Source organism: Trematomus bernacchii, unplaced genomic scaffold, assembly GCF_902827165.1.
Source record: "Trematomus bernacchii unplaced genomic scaffold, fTreBer1.1, whole genome shotgun sequence".
Lineage (NCBI taxonomy): Eukaryota > Metazoa > Chordata > Actinopteri > Perciformes > Nototheniidae > Trematomus > Trematomus bernacchii.
The window spans coordinates 438,580-449,219 of record NW_022987786.1 but is presented as its reverse complement, the minus strand read 5'-3'; positions in this window follow the sequence as shown (position 1 = coordinate 449,219).

Sequence of the window (10,640 nt, the reverse complement as noted above, 5' to 3'; positions counted from 1 at the left end):
GTAACATGGGTGTAATAATAGTGTAATATGGGTGTAACATGGGTGTAATAATAGTGTAATATGGGTGTAACATGGGTGTAATAATAGTGTAACATGGGTGTAACATGGGTGTAATAATAGTGTAATATGGGTGTAATAATAGTGTAACATGGGTGTAATAATAGTGTAACATGGGTGTAACATGGGTGTAATAATAGTGTAATATGGGTGTAACATGGGTGTAATAATAGTGTAACATGGGTGTAACATGGGTGTAATAATAGTGTAATATGGGTGTAACATGGGTGTAATAATAGTGTAATATGGGTGTAACATGGGTGTAATAATAGTGTAATATGGGTGTAATAATAGTGTAACATGGGTGTAACATGGGTGTAATAATAGTGTAACATGGGTGTAACATGGTGTAATAATAATGTAACATGGGTGTAACATGGGTGTAATAATAGTGTAATATGGGTGTAATAATAGTGTAACATGGGTGTAACATGGGTGTAATAATAGTGTAACATGGGTGTAACATGGGTGTAATAATAGTGTAATAATGGGTGTAATAATAGTGTAATATGGGTGTAATAATAGTGTAACATGGGTGTAACATGGGTGTAATAATAGTGTGTAACATGGGTGTAACATGGGTGTAATAATAGTGTAATATGGGTGTAATAATAGTGTAATATGGGTGTAATAATAGTGTAACATGGGTGTAACATGGGTGTAATAATAGTGTAATATGGGTGTAACATGGGTGTAATAATAGTGTAATATGGGTTGTACATGGGTGTAATAATGTGTAATATGGGTGTAATAATAGTGTAACATGGTGTAATATAGTGTAACAGGGGTGTACATGGGTGTAATAATAGTGTAATATGGGGTGTAATAATAGTGTAATATGGGTGTAATAATAGTGTAACATGGGTGTAACATGGGTGTAATAATAGTGTAACATGGGTGTAACATGGGTGTAATAATAGTGTAATATGGGTGTAATAATAGTGTAACATGGGTGTAACATGGGTGTAATAATAGTGTAATATGGGTGTAACATGGGTGTAATAATAGTGTAATATGGGTGTAACATGGGTGTAATAATAGTGTAACATGGGTGTAATAATAGTGTAATATGGGTGTAATAATAGTGTAACATGGGTGTAACATGGGTGTAATAATAGTGTAATATGGGTGTAATAATAGTGTAACATGGGTGTAACATGGGTGTAATAATAGTGTAACATGGGTGTAATAATAGTGTAATATGGGTGTAATAATAGTGTAATATGGGTGTAATAATAGTGTAACATGGGTGTAACATGGGTGTAATAATAGTGTAACATGGGTGTAATAATAGTGTAATATGGGTGTAATAATAGTGTAACATGGGTGTAATAATAGTGTAACATGGGTGTAATAATAGTGTAATATGGGTGTAACATGGGTGTAATAATAGTGTAATATGGGTGTAACATGGGTGTAATAATAGTGTAATATGGGTGTAATAATAGTGTAACATGGGTGTAATAATAGTGTAACATGGGTGTAATAATAGTGTAATATGGGTGTAACATGGGTGTAATAATAGTGTAATATGGGGTAATAATAGTGTAACATGGGTGGTAATTAATAGTGTAACATGGGTGTAACATGGGTGTAATAATAGTGTAACATGGGTGTAATAATAGTGTAATATGGGTGTAACATGGTGTAATAATAATGTAACATGGGTGTAATAATAGTGTAATATGGGTGTAATAATAGTGTAACATGGGTGTAATAATAGTGTAATATGGGTGTAACATGGGTGTAATAATAGTGTAATATGGGTGTAATAATAGTGTAACATGGGTGTAATAATAGTGAATATGGGTGTAATAATAGTGTAACATGGGTGTAATAATAGGTAACATGGGTGTAATAATAGTGTAACATGGGTGTAATAATAGTGTATGTAATAGGGTGTAATAATAGTGTAAAATGGTGTAACATGGGTGTAATTAATAATAGTGTAATGGGTGTAATAATAGTGTAATAGGGTGGAACATGGTGTAATAAATGTAACATGGGTGTAATAATAGTGTAATATGGTGTAATAATAGTGTAAACATGGGTGTAATAATAGTGTAACATGGGTGTAATAATAGTGTAATATGGGTGAATAATAGTGTAAATGGGTGTAACATGGTGTAATAATAGTGTAACATGGGTGTAACATGGGTGTAATAATAGTGTAACATGGGTGTAATAATAGTGTAATATGGGTATAACATGGGTGTAATAATAATCTAACATGGGTGTAATAATAGTGTAATATGGGTGTAATAATAGTGTAATATGGGTGTAATAATAGTGTAATATGGGTGTATAATAGTGTAACATGGGTGTATAATAGTGTAACATGGGTGTGTGTAACATGGTTAATAATAATGTAACATGGGTGTAACATGGGTGTAATAATAGTGAATATGGGGGTGTAATAATAGTGTATATGGGTGTAACATGGGGGTAAGTGTAATAATAGTGTAACATGGGTGTAATAATAGTGTAATAATAATGTAACATGGGTGTAACATGGGTGTAATAATAGTGTAACATGGGTGTAACATGGGTGTAAATAGTGTAATATGGGTGTAATAATGTGTAATATGGTGTAATAATTAGTGTAACATGGGTGTAACATGGGTGTAATAATAGTGTAATATGGGTGTAATAATAGTGTAATATGGGTGTAATAATAGTGTAACATGGGTGTAACATGGGTGTAATAATAGTGTAATATGGGTGTAACATGGGTGTAAATAGTGTAATATGGTGTACATGGTGTAATAATAGTGTAACATGGGTGTAAACATGGGTGTAATAATAGTGTAATATGGGTGTAATAATAGTGTAACATGGGTGTATAATAGTGTAAAGGGTGTAACATGGGTGTAATAATAGTGTAATATGGGGGTGTAACATGGGATATCGTGTAACATGGGTGTACATGGGTGTAAAATAGTGTAATATGGGTGTAACATGGGTGTAACATGGGTGTAATAATAGTGTAATATGGGTGTAATAATAGTGTAACATGGGTGTAATAATAGTGTAACATGGGTGTAACATGGTGTAATAATAATGTAACATGGGTGTAATAATAGTGTAATATGGGTGTAATAATAGTGGTAACATGGGTGTAAACATGGGTGTAATAATAGTGTAACATGGGTGTAACATGGTTAATAATAGTGGTAATATGGGTGTAATAATATGTAATATGGGGGTAATATAGTGTAACATGGGTGTAACATGGGTGTAATAATATGTAACATGGGTGTAACATGGGTGTAATAATGTAGTAATATGGGTGTAATAATAGTGTAACATGGTGTAATAATAGTGGTAACATGGGTGTAACATGGGTGTAATAATAGTGTAATATGGGTGTAACATGGGTGTAATAATAGTGTAATATGGGTGTAACATTGGTGTAATAATAGTGTAATATGGGTGTAAATAAGTGTAACATGGGTGTAATAATAGTGTAACATGGGTGTAACATGGGTGTAATAATAGTGTAATATGGGTGTAATAATAGTGTAATATGGGTGTAATAATAGTGTAACATGGGTGTAACATGGGTGTAATAATAGTGTAACATGGGTGTAACATGGGTGTAATAATAGTGTAATATGGGTGTAATAATAGTGTAACATGGGTGTAATAATAGTGTAACATGGGTGTAACATGGGTGTAATAATAGTGTAATATGGGTGTAACATGGGTGTAATAATAGTGTAATATGGGTGTAAACATGGTGTAATAATAGTGTAACATGGGTGTAATAATAGTGTAATATGGGTGTAATAATAGTGTAACATGGGTGTAACATGGGTGTAATAATAGTGTAATATGGGTGTAATAATAGTGTAACATGGGTGTAACATGGGTGTAATAATAGTGTAACATGGGTGTAACATGGGTGTAATAATAGTGTAATATGGGTGTAACATAGTGTAATATGGGTGTAATAATAGTGTAACATGGGTGTAACATGGGTGTAATAATAGTGTAACATGGGTGTAATAATAGTGTAATATGGGTGTAATAATAGTGTAACATGGGTGTAATAATAGTGTAACATGGGGGTAATAATAGTGTAATATGGGTGTAACATGGGTGTAATAATAGTGTAATATGGGTGTAACATGGGTGTAATAATAGTGTAATATGGGTGTAATAATAGTGTAACATGGGTGTAATAATAGTGTAACATGGGTGTAACATGGGTGTAATAATAGTGTAAATGGGTGTAACATGGGTGTAATAATAGTGTAATATGGGTGTAATAATAGTGTAACATGGGTGTAATAATAGTGTAACATGGGTGTAACATGGGTGTAATAATAGTTTAACATGGGTGTAATAATAGTGTAATATGGGTGTAACATGGTGTAATAATAATGTAACATGGGTGTAATAATAGTGTAATATGGGTGTAATAATAATGTAACATGGGTGTAACATGGTGTAATAATAATGTAACATGGGTGTAACATGGGTGTAATAATAGTGTAATATGGGTGTAATAATAGTGTAACATGGGTGTAAACATGGGTGTAATAATAGTGTAACATGGGTGTAACATGGGTGTAATAATAGTGTAATATGGGTGTAATAATAGTGTAATATGGGTGTAATAATAGTGTAACATGGGTGTAATAATAGTGTAACATGGGTGTAATATGGGTGTAATAATGGGTGTAATAAGAGTGTAACATGGGTGTAATAATAGTGTAACATGGGTGTAACATGGTGTAATAATAATGTAACATGGGTGTAACATGGGTGTAATAATAGTGTAATATGGGTGTAATAATAGTGTAATATGGGTGTAACATGGGTGTAATAATAGTGTAACATGGGTGTAATAATAGTGTAATAATAATGTAACATGGGTGTAACATGGGTGTAATAATAGTGTAACATGGGTGTAACATGGGTGTAATAATAGTGTAATATGGGTGTAATAATAGTGTAATATGGGTGTAATAATAGTGTAACATGGGTGTAATAATAGTGTAATATGGGTGTAATAATAGTGTAACATGGGTGTAATAATAGTGTAACATGGGTGTAACATGGGTGTAATAATAGTGTAATATGGGTGTAACATGGGTGTAATAATAGTGTAATATGGGTGTAACATGGGTGAATAATAGTGTAACATGGGTGTAACATGGGGTGTAATATAGTGGTAATATGGTGTAATAATAGTGTAACATGGGTGTAATAATAGTGTAACATGGGTGTAACATGGTGTAATAATAGTGTAATATGGGTGTAACATGGGTGTAATAATAGTGTAACATGGGTGTAACATGGGTGTAATAATAGTGTAATATGGGTGTAACATGGGTGTAATAATAGTGTAATATGGGTGTAACATGGGTGTAATAATAGTGTAACATGGGTGTAATAATAGTGTAATATGGGTGTAATAATAGTGTAACATGGGGGTAACATGGGGTGTAATATAGTGTAACATGGTGTAACATGGTGTAATAATATGTAACATGGGTGTAACATGGGGTGTAATAATAGTGTAATATGGGTGTAATAATAGTGTAACATGGGTGTAACATGGGTGTAATAATAGTGTAACATGGGTGTAAACATGGGTGTAATAATAGTGTAATATGGGTGTAATAATAGTGTAATATGGGTGTAATAATAGTGTAACATGGGTGTAACATGGGTGTAATAATAGTGTAACATGGGTGTAACATGGGTGTAATAATAGTGTAATATGGGTGTAATAATAGTGTAATATGGGTGTAATAATAGTGTAACATGGGTGTAACATGGGTGTAATAATAGTGTAATATGGGTGTAACATGGGTGTAATAATAGTGTAATATGGGTGTAACATGGGTGTAATAATAGTGTAATATGGGTGTAATAATAGTGTAACATGGGTGTAATAATAGTGTAACATGGGTGTAACATGGGTGTAATAATAGTGTAATATGGGTGTAATAATAGTGTAATATGGGTGTAATAATAGTGTAACATGGGTGTAACATGGGTGTAATAATAGTGTAACATGGGTGTAACATGGGTGTAATAATAGTGTAATATGGGTGTAATAATAGTGTAACATGGGTGTAACATGGGTGTAATAATAGTGTAATATGGGTGTAACATGGGTGTAATAATAGTGTAATATGGGTGTAACATGGGTGTAATAATAGTGTAACATGGGTGTAATATAGTGTAATATGGGTGTAATAATAGTGTAACATGGGTGTAACATGGGTGTAATAATAGTGTAATATGGGTGTAATAATAGTGTAACATGGGTGTAACATGGGTGTAATAATAGTGTAACATGGGTGTAACATGGGTGTAATAATAGTGTAATATGGGTGTAATAATAGTGTAATATGGGTGTAATAATAGTGTAACATGGGTGTAACATGGGTGTAATAATAGTGTAACATGGGTGTAATAATAGTGTAATATGGGTGTAATAATAGTGTAACATGGGTGTAATAATAGTGTAACATGGGTGTAATAATAGTGTAATATGGGTGTAACATGGGTGTAATAATAGTGTAATATGGGTGTAACATGGGTGTAATAATAGTGTAATATGGGTGTAATAATAGTGTAACATGGGTGTAATAATAGTGTAACATGGGTGTAACATGGGTGTAATAATAGTGTAATATGGGTGTAACATGGGTGTAATAATAGTGTAATATGGGTGTAATAATAGTGTAACATGGGTGTAATAATAGTGTAACATGGGTGTAACATGGGTGTAATAATAGTGTAACATGGGTGTAATAATAGTGTAATATGGGTGTAACATGGTGTAATAATAATGTAACATGGGTGTAATAATAGTGTAATATGGGTGTAATAATAGTGTAACATGGGTGTAATAATAGTGTAATATGGGTGTAATAATAGTGTAAAATGGGTGTAACATGGGTGTAATAATAGTGTAATATGGGTGTAATAATAGTGTAACATGGGTGTAATAATAGTGTAATATGGGTGTAATAATAGTGTAACATGGGTGTAATAATAGTGTAATATGGGTGTAATAATAGTGTAACATGGGTGTAATAATAGTGTAATATGGGTGTAATAATAGTGTAAAATGGGTGTAACATGGGTGTAATAATAGTGTAATATGGGTGTAATAATAGTGTAATATGGGTGTAACATGGTGTAATAATAATGTAACATGGGTGTAATAATAGTGTAATATGGGTGTAATAATAGTGTAACATGGGTGTAATAATAGTGTAACATGGGTGTAATAATAGTGTAATATGGGTGTAATAATAGTGTAAAATGGGTGTAACATGGGTGTAATAATAGTGTAACATGGGTGTAACATGGTGTAATAATAATGTAACATGGGTGTAATAATAGTGTAATATGGGTATAACATGGGTGTAATAATAATCTAACATGGGTGTAATAATAGTGTAATATGGGTGTAATAATAGTGTAATATGGGTGTAATAATAGTGTAATATGGGTGTAATAATAGTGTAACATGGGTGTAATAATAGTGTAACATGGGTGTAACATGGTGTAATAATAATGTAACATGGGTGTAACATGGGTGTAATAATAGTGTAATATGGGTGTAATAATAGTGTAATATGGGTGTAACATGGGTGTAATAATAGTGTAACATGGGTGTAATAATAGTGTAACATGGGTGTAACATGGTGTAATAATAGTGTAACATGGGTGTAACATGGGTGTAATAATAGTGTAATATGGGTGTAATAATAGTGTAATATGGGTGTAATAATAGTGTAACATGGGTGTAACATGGGTGTAATAATAGTGTAATATGGTGTAATAATAGTGTAATATGGGTGTAATAATAGTGTAACATGGGTGTAACATGGGTGTAATAATAGTGTAATATGGGTGTAACATGGGTGTACATATGTGTTAATATGGTGTAACATGGGTGTAATAATAGTGTAACATGGGTTCATGGGTGTAATAATAGTGTAATGGGTGTAATAATAGTGTAACATGGGTGTAATAATAGTGTAACATGGGTGTAACATGGTGTAATAAAGTGTACTATGGGTGTAACATGGGTGTAATAATAGTGTAACATGGGTGTAACATGGGTGTAATAATAGTGTAATATGGGTGTAACATGGGTGTAATAATAGTGTAATATGGGTGTAATAATAGTGTAACATGGGTGTAATAATAGTGTAATATGGGTGTAATAATAGTGTAACATGGGTGTAACATGGGTGTAATAATAGTGTAACATGGGTGTAACATGGTGTAATAATAGTGTAACATGGGTGTAATAATAGTGTAATATGGGTGTAATAATAGTGTAACATGGGTGTAACATGGGTGTAATAATAGTGTAACATGGGTGTAACATGGTGTAATAATAGTGTAATATGGGTGTAATAATAGTGTAATATGGGTGTAATAATAGTGTAACATGGGTGTAACATGGGTGTAATAATAGTGTAACATGGGTGTAACATGGGTGTAATAATAGTGTAATATGGGTGTAACATGGGTGTAATAATAGTGTAACATGGGTGTAACATGGTGTAATAATAGTGTAATATGGTGTAACATGGGTGTAACATGGTGTAATATGGGGTGTAACATTGGTGTAATAATAGTGTAATATGGGTGTAATAATAGTGTAACATGGGTGTAATAATAGTGTAACATGGGTGTAATAATAGTGTAATATGGGTGTAATAATAGTGTAATATGGGTGTAATAATAGTGTAACATGGGTGTAACATGGGTGTAATAATAGTGTAACATGGGTGTAACATGGGTGTAATAATAGTGTAATATGGGTGTAATAATAGTGTAACATGGGTGTAATAATAGTGTAACATGGGTGTAACATGGGTGTAATAATAGTGTAATATGGGTGTAACATGGGTGTAATAATAGTGTAATATGGGTGTAACATGGGTGTAATAATAGTGTAACATGGGTGTAATAATAGTGTAATATGGGTGTAATAATAGTGTAACATGGGTGTAACATGGGTGTAATAGTGTAATATGGGTGTAATAATAGTGTAACATGGGTGTCTGGGTGTAATAATAGTGTAACATGGGTGTAACATGGGTGTAATAATAGTGTAATATGGTGTAATAATAGTGTAATATGGGTGTAATAATAGTGTAACATGGGTGTAACATGGGTGTAATAATAGTGTAACATGGGTGTAACATGGGTGTAATAATAGTGTAATATGGGTGTAATAATAGTGTAACATGGGTGTAATAATAGTGTAACATGGGTGTAATAATAGTGTAATATGGGTGTAATAATAGTGTAATATGGGTGTAACATGGGTGTAATAATAGTGTAACATGGGTGTAATAATAGTGTAACATGGGTGTAATAATAGTGTAACATGGGTGTAACATGGGTGTAATAATAGTGTAATATGGGTGTAACATGGGTGTAATAATAGTGTAATATGGGTGTAATAATAGTGTAACATGGGTGTAATAATAGTGTAACATGGGTGTAACATGGGTGTAACATGGGTGTAATAATAGTGTAATATGGGTGTAACATGGTGTATAATATGTAACATGGGTGTAATAATAGTGTAATATGGGTGTAATAATAATGTAACATGGGTGTAATAATAGTGTAACATGGGTGTAATAATAGTGTAATATGGGTGTAATAATAATGTAACATGGGTGTAATAATAGTGTAACATGGGTGTAATAATAGTGTAATATGGGTGTAACATGGTGTAATAATAATGTAACATGGGTGTAATAATAGTGTAATATGGGTGTAATAATAGTGTAACATGGGTGTAATAATAGTGTAATATGGGTGTAATAATAGTGTAAAATGGGTGTAACATGGGTGTAATAATAGTGTATATGGTGTATATAGTGGTAACATGGGTGTAATAATAGTGTAATATGGGTGTAATAATAGTGTAACATGGGTGTAATAATAGTGTAATATGGGTGTAATAATAGTGTAACATGGGTGTAATAATAGTGTAATATGGGTGTAATAATAGTGTAAAATGGGTGTAACATGGGTGTAATAATAGTGTAATATGGGTGTAATAATAGTGTAAATATGGGTGTAACATGGTGTAATAATAATGTAACATGGGTGTAATAATAGTGTAATATGGGTGTAATAATAGTGTAACATGGGTGTAATAATAGTGTAACATGGGTGTAATAATAGTGTAATATGGGTGTAATAATAGTGTAAAATGGGTGTAACATGGGTGTAATAATAGTGTAACATGGGTGTAACATGGTGTAATAATAATGTAACATGGGTGTAATAATAGTGTAATATGGGTGTAATAATAGTGTAATATGGGTGTAATAATAGTGTAATATGGGTATAACATGGGTGTAATAATAATCTAACATGGGTGTAATAATAGTGTAATATGGGTGTAATAATAGTGTAATATGGGTGTAATAATAGTGTAATATGGGTGTAATAATAGTGTAACATGGGTGTAATAATAGTGTAATATGGGTGTAATAATAATGTAACATGGGTGTAATAATAGTGTAATATGGGTGTAATAATAGTGTAACATGGGTGTAATAATAGTGTAACAT